Source organism: Acomys russatus, chromosome 15 (genome assembly GCF_903995435.1).
Source record: "Acomys russatus chromosome 15, mAcoRus1.1, whole genome shotgun sequence".
NCBI lineage: Eukaryota > Metazoa > Chordata > Mammalia > Rodentia > Muridae > Acomys > Acomys russatus.
In genome coordinates, this window is record NC_067151.1 from 61167467 (window position 1) to 61178182 (window position 10716).

Here is a 10716-nt window from a genome sequence, read left to right on the forward strand (position 1 = left end):
TTCTCCAGGCTGGGAAGACTAACCAGCCATCTGGAGCCTCAACGGTAGAATTTCTCTGCCTGTCCCGCCCCAATTCGTCTTCCCTGAGGGATGGAGTTCCTCATAGGAATCCCTTCTACAGAGCTGTCCACTGGGGTCCTGGCTAACAGGAATCAGACTCTCCTTGAGAACTCCCTTTGCCTGGCTGTGGAGGTAAACCAGATGGCCCCTCTCAGAAACCGCTGCTTCTACCACCTGGGTGTTGAGCTGGGATTGTGGCTCCGGAAGGCGGTGCTGCAGAGCCCACAGTCATGGGCGGGGCTGCTATGCTCTCCACTGGGTGCTGAGTCCCTGAAGGACTCTGGCGGGCAGGAACACTGGCACTCTTGGTTCTCACACCTGCAGTCTAGAGAGATATTGTCCTTTCTTAGAAACGGGGATAGTAGAAGACAGTTTGATGACTCTTTGCTCATCCTTGCCCCACCCATCCCCACCTCCTCTGGGCGTGGTGGCCCGCTCCTGTAATCCCAGCACCCGGGAGGCAGAGACAGGTGGATCGCTGTGAGTTCGAGGCCAGCCTCGGCTACAAAGCGACTCCAGGACAGTCAAGGAGAGACCCTGTCTCAAAAAAAAAAAAAGAGGACACCTGGGTTCCAGGTGTCCGATGTCCTGTCCCAAGGGTCCAGCCAGGCACATGAAGGACCACAGTCCAGCCTCTGGTGGCACAGCTCCCAGCTGGTACATGTGGGCCCCATCCAGAGACTTTCCAGCACTCCTCAACCAGCAGGAAGGTTAATTTCAGGTTCCTCCTGGGACCAGCAAGATAACCTGATCGACAGCCTTTACATAATGGCTCAGCATCTCTGGGACCCTCTCCCAGGCTGTCTCCTGTCTCAGGGGTGCCTCCTGGGCTCTGCTTGGGGTCAGCACTTGCTTGGGGGGTTGTTCCAGCAGGTCTAGACAGGCTCTGGGCAGGAGGGAACGTCTTTCTGTGCCTTCAGAAGCAGAGAGCAGGGAAGAGAGATCTCTGGTCTGATTCCAACCTCCTCTGTCTTAAGGATGCCTCCCTTCATCTCAAATTCCTCCAGGGCCTGACTTCCCCCTTTTCTCTTCCTCATTCATTCATTCATTCATTCAATAAATATTCATGTAGCGTCATCTATGCTGGACTAGATCCTGGGCTTGTAACCAGGTATTCCTAGTACAAGGATATAACAGGCTTGGGTCCTGGAGGCCCCGGCCTAGCAGATGTTAGCTTTTGAGTCGCTAAGTCAGGAGAAGGTCTCAGAAGTTCCTTGAAAGGGCAGCAGAGCCAGGCCAGCATATGGTCAGCACATGAGACATTCACTCTCTTGTGAGGTGTGGCCCTAATGTATTAACCATATGTGACAGACACCAGCTGGCATTCTTTCTAGTCCAATAAAGCAAGACCCCGAAGGCCTTCCCTGTGACTCCCCTGCCAGTCTGCTTCCTAGGAAGATCACCTGCTGAGGTCCAGGCCTTAGTCGTCCCTTCCCCGCCCCACCCCCCATGATCCTGTCAAGTGATGGGCTTCGACCATCACTCCTTTCTCAGCTGCAGGCCTCTGAAGGACATCTGTACCACCAGTCTCCTTTCTGTCTCCTCTTGAGGTCTGCCTAATCTTTGACTTTCCATCTCTGGCTTCCAGTCTTGACCAGCCAAGCATTTAAAGGACCAACAAGAGTTGATGTCTCCTGCCTGCCCTGGCCCGGCTTGTGCAGGTTGTCCCTGGAGAACCAAGTGTCTGAGGTCACTGAGTAACTCAGTGTTGCTCCAGGGCGCTCTCCACAGGGGATGGGGGCGGTAGGGGAGTCAGGGGGGCACCTCCTTCCTCTCCCTGCTGCCTTGATTCAGGGTCCTAGGAGCTGTTGTCCCCGCTAGTGTCATTGACCATCTCTAGCGTGCTTAGGGGCTAAAAAAGAAACTCGGTAAAGCTGCAATCATACAGGCACCCTGCCACCCCTCCTGTCTCTCCCCACGTCCCTCCCTCACTCTTTCTCTTCCTTCCTTTTTTATTTCTATACCAAATGACCTCAGGCAAGATGATCAAGTGCTCGCCAAGCCCCCGTTTCCTAGTTGGTGAGAATAGTAACATCTCCTACAAGGACTCCAAATAATTCACACAGATGGCTGGCATTTTGGTGATTATTTTAAGTCTGATTGGCTAAGCAAGGACGGTAAATGGGTTACCAGCTTCAGCACTCCAAGGCTCAAGGAAAAAAAATAGGTGCAGGGTAGATTCCGTCCCTGTGCTGACAGTAGGGCTGGGAGCCTTGGAGACCTTGGAAAGGTATTTTCAGGAAACATGCTTCCCTGTTTCCACTTTTTTGTTTTTCTTTTTCTTTCCTTTTGAGACAAGGTCTTATGTAGCTCAAGCTGTTGCTATTTTGTGAAGGGTGGCCTTAAATTTTGGACCCTCTTACCTCTACTCCCCCAGCTGCAGGCTTGCATGCCTGTGACATCACACCTGGATGTTTGTTTGTTTGTTTGTTTGTTTGTTTTGAGATGGGATGTCACTAGGTAGTCTAAGCTGGCCTCAAGGCAAGTCCCCTGCCTAAGCTTACCAGGTGCTAGGGTTACCGGTGCATAGTAACATGCTAGCTATACACAGTTCTTAAGCAGATTTAGGCAAAGGAAGAACTTTCCTTCATTCAACAAACACACGGTGAAGTACTTACTATGTGCAGCCCCTGCCTTAGACCTTGGGGTGCCCAGGGCAGAGTCTATCCGGGGAGGCAAGCAGGCACATCATAGTGCAAAGTGCTCCGATGGAGAGCCACTCCTAACCACGGACTCTGGCCCGAGGAAGCAATACCTGTGCTGAGACCTGCAGGGCAGTTTCTTTTTACCCCCGCCCTCTCCCCTGAGAGAACAAACCAGCTATGCCAGACAGCTCATCTCTTCCTATGTTCCAGGTGGATGAACCCCTAGGTTTTTTGTTTTTGTGTTTTAGGTTTTTCCAAGACAAGTTTTCTCTGTGCAGCTCTGGCTGTCTTGGAACTAGCTCTGTAGACCAGGCTGGCCTCGAACTCAGAGATCCACCTACCTCTGCCTTCTGAGTGCTGGGATTAAAGGCACCACCACCAACTGGCTGAACCCCCAGACTTTAATCTCAACTAAGCCAGCAGCCACTATGCCACTGTCCAAACAGAATGCTGCCACACATACACATTATGTGTCAGGCTGGAGAGATGGCTCAGAGATTAAGAGCACTGTCTGTTCTTCCAGAGGTCCTGAGTTCAATTCCCAACAACCACACGATGGCTCACATTATATGCCAAAACAAGGCAGGACAAAAATTAAACAGCCATTTGTCTCTAGGGAGTGCCCTGTTAGCCTCTGGTTTGTCACGGGGCTTTCGGGAGGTGGCTTAGCCTGTAAAAGTGCTTGCCTTGGGTCCTGGGGAAAAGCCAGATGGGGGGGTGGTGTACATCTGTAATGCCAGCAATCTATAGCATGTGGGGGATGGAGACAGAAAAAGCATCTGGAAGCTCACAGGCCAATGGACCTGGACCACACTGAAACAACAACTGGCCTCAGCTAAATAGAAGGTGACAGAAGGACCCTCAAAAACTGTCCCCTGACCTCTACATGCATGCCGGCACTCACACAGGTGTGTGCCACCAAGCCCAACTCAAGGCTCAAACCATATTAAGCAAAGCAGTAAAGTGTCTGAAGTTTTTCTCAGGTAGGACTCTGTCTCTTGTTCGTCTCATTTCAGGCCGTGTTGCTGCCTTCTGCAGCCGCTGCTTTTCACCTGTCTAGGCCTCAACCATACCACTCCAGCAGGAACACAAAGCTTTTATGTTTAACATGCCTTTAGGTTTTAGGTTAGGTGGGGGCTATTCTTTTTTAAATTATAGAAAAAAATTACATTTATTTACTTCTTGTATGTGCGGCGGATTTGTGGAGATCAGGGGACAGTGGGAGTCAGTGCAAGGGATTGAACTTGGGTCATCCATCAGGCTGAGGGCAAATGCTGTCACCTGCTAAGCCATCTCAGTGGCCCTTTGCTGTTGTTTAAACCACTGAATCGGGTCCACCATTGGACCGCGGAAGCTTGATTGACTTTTGTCGATCAACGCGTGTTGTGTTGAGTGTGGAGAACATCATCTTACATACAGCAGTGACTCGGATAGAGCGTATTCAGTGAAGAAAGAAATGAAGAAATAAATCAGACCCGCTTTGTAGACCAGGCTGGCCTTAAACTCACAGAGGTCCACCTGCCTCTGCCTCTCCCCAAGTGCTGGGATTAACGGCGTGTGCCACCACATCCGGCTGTTTTGTCTTTTTTAAGGGTAGGGAAGAGGTGCTGAGAACCCTCCTAAATATTTACTTAAATCTTAAAAACTCTATGGTTTTGGAACACAGGCTGAGTCCAGCTTAGTTACTGGTTTCGAACATCAACAGCAGCCAAGGTTCCCCAGTCCTTTCAGGGACCAGTCACCACCACACCAACCAAACCCTCCTTACTCTGAACATGTGAGGAGCCATGGTCCGTTTTACCCCGCTGTTCTGCAAGGCATTTTTGTACCTGGCATCCTTTGCTCCCTCTCCTAGGCCAGCCTCTCGCTAAACTTAAGAGATAGTGTGTGTGTGTGTGTGTGTGTGTGTGTGAGAGAGAGAGAGAGAGGGAGAGAGAGAGAGAGAGACGAGAGAGAGATGGTGTCATATCCCTCCTAACTGGAGTTACAGACAGTTGTGAGCTGCCCTGTGAGTGCTGGGAATTGAACCCTGGTCCTCTGGAAGAGCAGCCAGTGCTCTTACCTGGTGAGCCATCTCTCCAGCTCCCTGGCCTGTACTCTCTTAATGACTATTTCATCACCTTCTTTTTCCATTTTGTTTGTTTGTTTCGGTTTGAGACACAATCTCACTCTGTCGCCCAGGCTAGTGCCTTCCCTGACTGTAACTCCAGCTCCAGGGAATTAGATGCCCTCTTCTGACTGGCATACAGTGTATACGCACAAACATATATGCACACATACATGCACACATACACATGCACGTGCAGTCACACATGCACACAAACATAAAATAAACCTTTAAGGGCCAGGTGTAATTTCAAGACCAGTGTAGTCTACATAGTGAGCTCTAGGACAGCCAGTACTACATAAGAGACCCTGTCTCAAAACAACTAAGACAGACAAACAAACAAAACAACAAAAAACCCTCTATGCAATCTTCCTGTCTCCGCCTCCTGAGTGGTGGGAAATCAGTACCACGATGCCCAGCTTCACTTTTTTTTTCCCCAGCCAGATAAATTTGTATGCAACATTATCTCCCTCACTGTCAAGAATTGGAGAGAAACAACAACAACAATGCTGGCACCGTGCATCAGTGCACACCTGTAATCCCAATACTCTGGAGGCCAAGGCAGCAGCCAGACTAAGCATTGGAAGCCAGCATGAGCTACACAGTAAGACACTGTCTCAAAGCAAAACAAAACACCAAACCCTAAAAAAAAAAAAAAAAAAAAAAAAAAACCAACAACAACAACAAAACACCAAACCCTGACTTTTCATTACTGTAAAATGTAGTCATTAAAAGATAATTATGCTGGGCATCGTGGTCCATGTCTTTAGTTCTAGCACTCCAGAGGTAGAGGCAAGAGGATTTCTGTGAGTTCGAGGCCAGTCTGGTCTACATAATGAGTTCCAGGACAGAAAGAATCACATAGTGAGACCCTGTCTTGGAAAACAAAAATTAACTGGAGTTTGGGGTGTAGGGCGCTTGGTAGAATATCTGCCCAGAATGCGTGAAGCCCTGGGTTTGGTCTGCAACACTGCACCAACCAGCTGTGGGGGCACACACCTGTAATCTCAGCACTTGGGAAGTTGAAGCCGCCGGACCAGGAATTCAAGGTCATTTTCAGCTGCAAAACGAGGTCAAAGGCAGCACGGCCTGCAAGAATTTCTCTCTCAGTAAAAGTAATTGTAGTGTTTTAAAATGCATCATCACTTGAAACTGGTGATCTGACTTTTTACCAAACTCCTACCAAGTACTTTACAACTGTCAGATGATGGGAAAATCCCAGAAGAGCTGTCTTCAGAAAGGAGAAGACAGGCTGGGCCAGGGAAGAGACAGACAAAAGCTCCTTGGAACTTGCTGGAGAACCTTCCAGAATCCTGAAGTATTCTGCCTAATTCTCTTCCAAGCTCTGGATCCAGTTAGCAATAACACATCTGAGGTGGCAATACGCAGGGAGCTAGACTGAAGTGCAGACTGCCGGAGGGTCTAGAGCAGGGAGGCCTAGCCGGGGAGGGTACCACTCACTAAGCGCTTAGAGACAGGTGGTGGCAGTCAGACCTGGGCCCAGCCCTAGGAAGAGCCTCCTGGGACAGAGTCTGCAGCTGGAACCGTCACTGGGAGAGCCTTGAACAAGAGTGATGTCACAGTCACTGTTCTACCACTGTGAAGAGACACCACAACCAAGGCAGCTCTTATAAAAGAAAGCATTTATTTAACTGGGAGCTTGCTTACAGTTTCTGAGGCTTACTCCATCCTCATCACGGCAGGGAGCATGGCAGCAGAAAGGCAGGCGTGGTGCTGGAGAAGGAGCTGAGAGCCGCTGCCCTACACCAGGGCATTGTTGAAATGTCCCAGAATGAGGACCACTGGTGTAGCACCCCCCCAGTGATGGTGTAGCACCCCCCCCACTGATGGTGTAGCACCCCCCCCACTGATGGTGTAGCACCCCCCCTTGGGGGGGTTCTGGCAGGAGTCCACGGCTGCCCAGACAACTCCAGCATGCAGCCAGAGTCACATACAGCACTAACCCATGGTGGCAGCTGTGCCTCCACCCTGGAGGCCAGGCCCAGGAGCCTGTAGGAGAGTTCTTGATTCACTGTCCTGGACCAAGTGAATCAAAAACAAAAAACAAAAAACAAAAAACCCTGGTGGCTCTAGATCATCAAAGCTGAGAAGCACGTGTCTAGAGGAACCCCGTCCTGCCTCAGTCTTGAAGCCCTGGAATCTGTGGGAAGCAAAGGCCCAAAGTCTCCGACTCTCTTAAGCAAGAAGCCTGTTCACGCCCAGCCCACCTACAGGCCAAACCAGTCAAACCTGAGCGTACAGCTCTTCACCTCCACATTCCGGCCCGGCCCCGAGTAAAAGAGCAAAATAGCTGGGCGTGGTGGCTCAGGCCTGGAGTCCCAGCCCTTGAGGTGGAGGCAGAAGAATCTCTGTGAGTTCAAGGCCTTCTCTCTCTTTTTTTTTCTTTCTTCTTTTTCTTTTTGTTACTTGTTTTTTCGAGGCAGGGTTTCTCTGTGCAGCCTTGGCTGTCCTGAACTCACTTTATAGCTCAGGCTGGCCTTGAACTCACAAAGATCTCTCTGCCTCTGTCTCCCGAGTGCTGAAATTACAGGCATGCACCACTGTGCCCAGCTTTTCTTTTCTTTTTCTTTTTTTTTTTTTTAATACTTTTTTACATTTATTTATTTATTCATTTGTGTGTGTGTGTGTGTGTGTGTGTGTGTGTGTGTGTGTGTGTGTGTGAAGCGTGCGTGCGTTCCCATGATGGCACAAGCATGCCATGTCCTGCATGTGAAGGCTACATGACAACTCTCAGGAGATGATTCTCTTTCCACCATGTGTGTCCCAGAGATTGAACTCAGGCCATCGGGTTTGTCCACAGGAGCTTTGTCTGATGAGTCATCTTGCCCTCCCTCCGTATTTGAGACTGGGTACGGATATATAGCTCAAGTTAGCTTTAAAATCAATCTTTCCACTTCCCAAGTGTTGAGATCGCAGGTATGCACTACCATTGTAGGGTTAAAAAGTCTGAGCTGGGGCTGGAGAGATGGCTCAGAGGTTAAAAGCACTGTCTCCTCTTCCAAAGGTCCTGAGTTCAATTCCTAGCAACCACATGGTGGCTCACAACCATCTCTAATGAGATCTGGTGCCCTCTTCTGGCCTGCAGGAGCACAGGCAAACAGAATACTGTATACATAATAAATAAATAAATCTTGGGCTGTTCTTCCAAAGGTCCTGAGTTCAATTCCCAGCAACCACATGGTGGCTCACAACCATCTACAATGAGATTTGCTGCCCTCTTCTGGTTCACAGTTGTATGCACAGGCAGAACATTGCATACATGATAAATAAATCTTTAAATAAATAAATAAATCTTAGAGGAAAAAAAAAGTCTGAGCTCAATTCTGGGTTTTGAAAACCCACCAGTCCCTGAGCTCAAAAAACCGATCAATTCCTGAACCCGCTCAAGTTTAGGACTTAAACTCCCACCTATCCCTACCCTGGAAATCCCCACCCCGGAAAGCTCTAGCCCTAAGAAAGCTTATATAAAGCCTGCCTCTCACACAGTTCCCTGCTGCTTCTCACCTGAGCAAAGGCAAGAATCCTCTTAAGTTTTCCCCAATTAATCTCTTGTGTGAGGTTTGTTGTGTGGTGTGACGTTGTGGTCTTCCTTGGCTCCCAACGGCCAGGATACCTTTCCCCTCAGAGATGTAACACGTTGTAGGGCCTGGGAGCCGTGGGACTAGGGGAGATGCCTAGAGCAAGAGTGAGGTTCAGGTGTGTCCATACCCTGAAAATCTCATCTTGAGACCGGCAGAAATAGGACTGCTCCTTCCCTGCCCTGGGTGTCCCGGTGCCCTGGGTTCCCTGCATGTCCCGGTGCTCGTAGCCTTATTGCCCCTGCCTCACCTCTGTCACCCTTGAGGTGACCAGGTTACAGGTTAAACTTCTTCTCTTCTTACTTATATATTTATTTATTTGTTGTTGTTTTTTTTTTTAAGATTTATTATTATTTACATAGTGCTCTGCCTTCATGTGCACCTTCCTGCCACAAGAGGGCACCAGATCTCATTATAGATGGTTATGAGCCATCCCGGCTTGGTTTGGGTTTTTTATTTGTTTGGTTTGTTTTTTGTTTTTGTTCTTGTTTTTGTTTTACAATTTTCTTAAACTAGCTGTTGACCAAATTAACTTTTTTCTTGTTAAGGTTTAACTTTAAGATTTAATTTAATTTGTCCCAAGTCAGCCGTGGTGGCGCACGCCTTTAATCCCAGCACTCGGGAGGCAGAGGCAGGCAAAGCTCTGTGAGTTCGAGGCCAGCCTGATCTACAAAGTGAGTCTAGGACAGCCAAGACTACACAGAGAAACCCTGTCTGGAAAAACCAAAAAGACAAAACAAACAAACAAACAAAAAAGATTTAATTTGTCCCAATTATGTAAAATACATCTTATAGGAAATAAATATGAATCAAAAAAAAAATACTGATTGGGAACCAGGAGACCCAATGTTACTCTAATTGGCAGGGCTTAAGTTTTCTGGGCTTTGCAAACTAGGACCCAGAAGTTGCCTGGGAATCAGCCGCCTTGTGTGCCTTCCAATTCCAGGAACTTCAGTTGGTGAGACCAAGACCCAAAATCTTACTGGGAACTGGAATAACATGTTCCCCCAGGTCAAGAGACACACATTTGGCAGGGACACTTTCCTAACCAGCAAAGGTCAGCACTCACAAGCTGACTTGCCAGGGATCATGCCTAAGGACAGCCAGACTGACCCAAGATTTCCTCAGAGACCCTGAAGAAAGGACAAGGGGAATTTTAGTTCTGTGTCCTTGTCCAGGAACAGACTTGGCAAGGCCGATCTGATCCTGGAGCTGGTGCCTTGAAGGAGTCAAGGTTGTGGCTTCTGGGGACCTGACTCTTTCCCCTAGGCTTGGTTACAATGTCTGAGGTCCCCTGTGTTCTCTTTGCTGACTCCACCTGACTCAGCACTCTGCTAACCTTGGCCACTCCTCTCCACCCCCAATAATATAGAAGATGCTGTGTGTCAGCCAGGCGTGGTGGCGCACGCCTTTAATCCCAGCACTTGAGAGGCAGAGGCAGGTGGATCCTTGTGAGTTCCAGGCCAGCCTGGTCTACAAAGAGAGTCCAAACCAACCAAGGCTACACAGAGAAATCTTCTGGTCCCAACTACTGCTTTTCATCCCTGATGCACTGACTTGATGCCTCATCATCTAAACCCTTATTTTTGCTGGTTTGGGACACATACCTTAACATTTTTTTATCTTCTAATATTGTAAAGGGATGGTTGCCTTTGGATATGGCATTAACTTTTTTTCTATAAGAATCTGGGGTGGAGCCAGGCATAAAGGCGCACACCTTTTATCCTAGCACTCAGGAGGCAGAGGCAGTCAGATCTCTCTGAGTTTGAGGCCAGCCTGGTACACATCATAGTTCCAAGCCAACCAGAGCAACATAGAGAAACTCTGTCTAAAAAAAAAAAAAAAAAAAAAAAAGGCCAGCTCTCACTGGCTTCTCCAGTGCACTGCTGTGGTCACCTGCTATCGCCTGCCTCTGCCTCCCTGAGTGCTGGGACTACAGGCATGTGCCACCATGCCAGGCTGACAGTTTCACACATGTAGATAACTTCTATTATGTCCACTCCATTGTCCTCTCGTGTCCTTCCCCACCCCACCCCTATTGTCTGCTCCCCAGTCAGTCCCCTTTGACTTTTTTTTAAAGAGATTTATTTATTATTATGTATACAGTGTTCTGTCTGCATGTACACTTGCAGGCCAGAAGAGGGCATTAGATCGCATTATAGATGGTTATGAGCCACCATGTGGTTGCTAGGAATTGAACTCAGGACCTTTGGAAGAGCAGGCGGTGCTATTAACCACTGAGCCATCTCTCCAGCCCCCTCCCCTTCAACTTTTGTCTATTTAACCCAATGAGCCAATGCTGCCT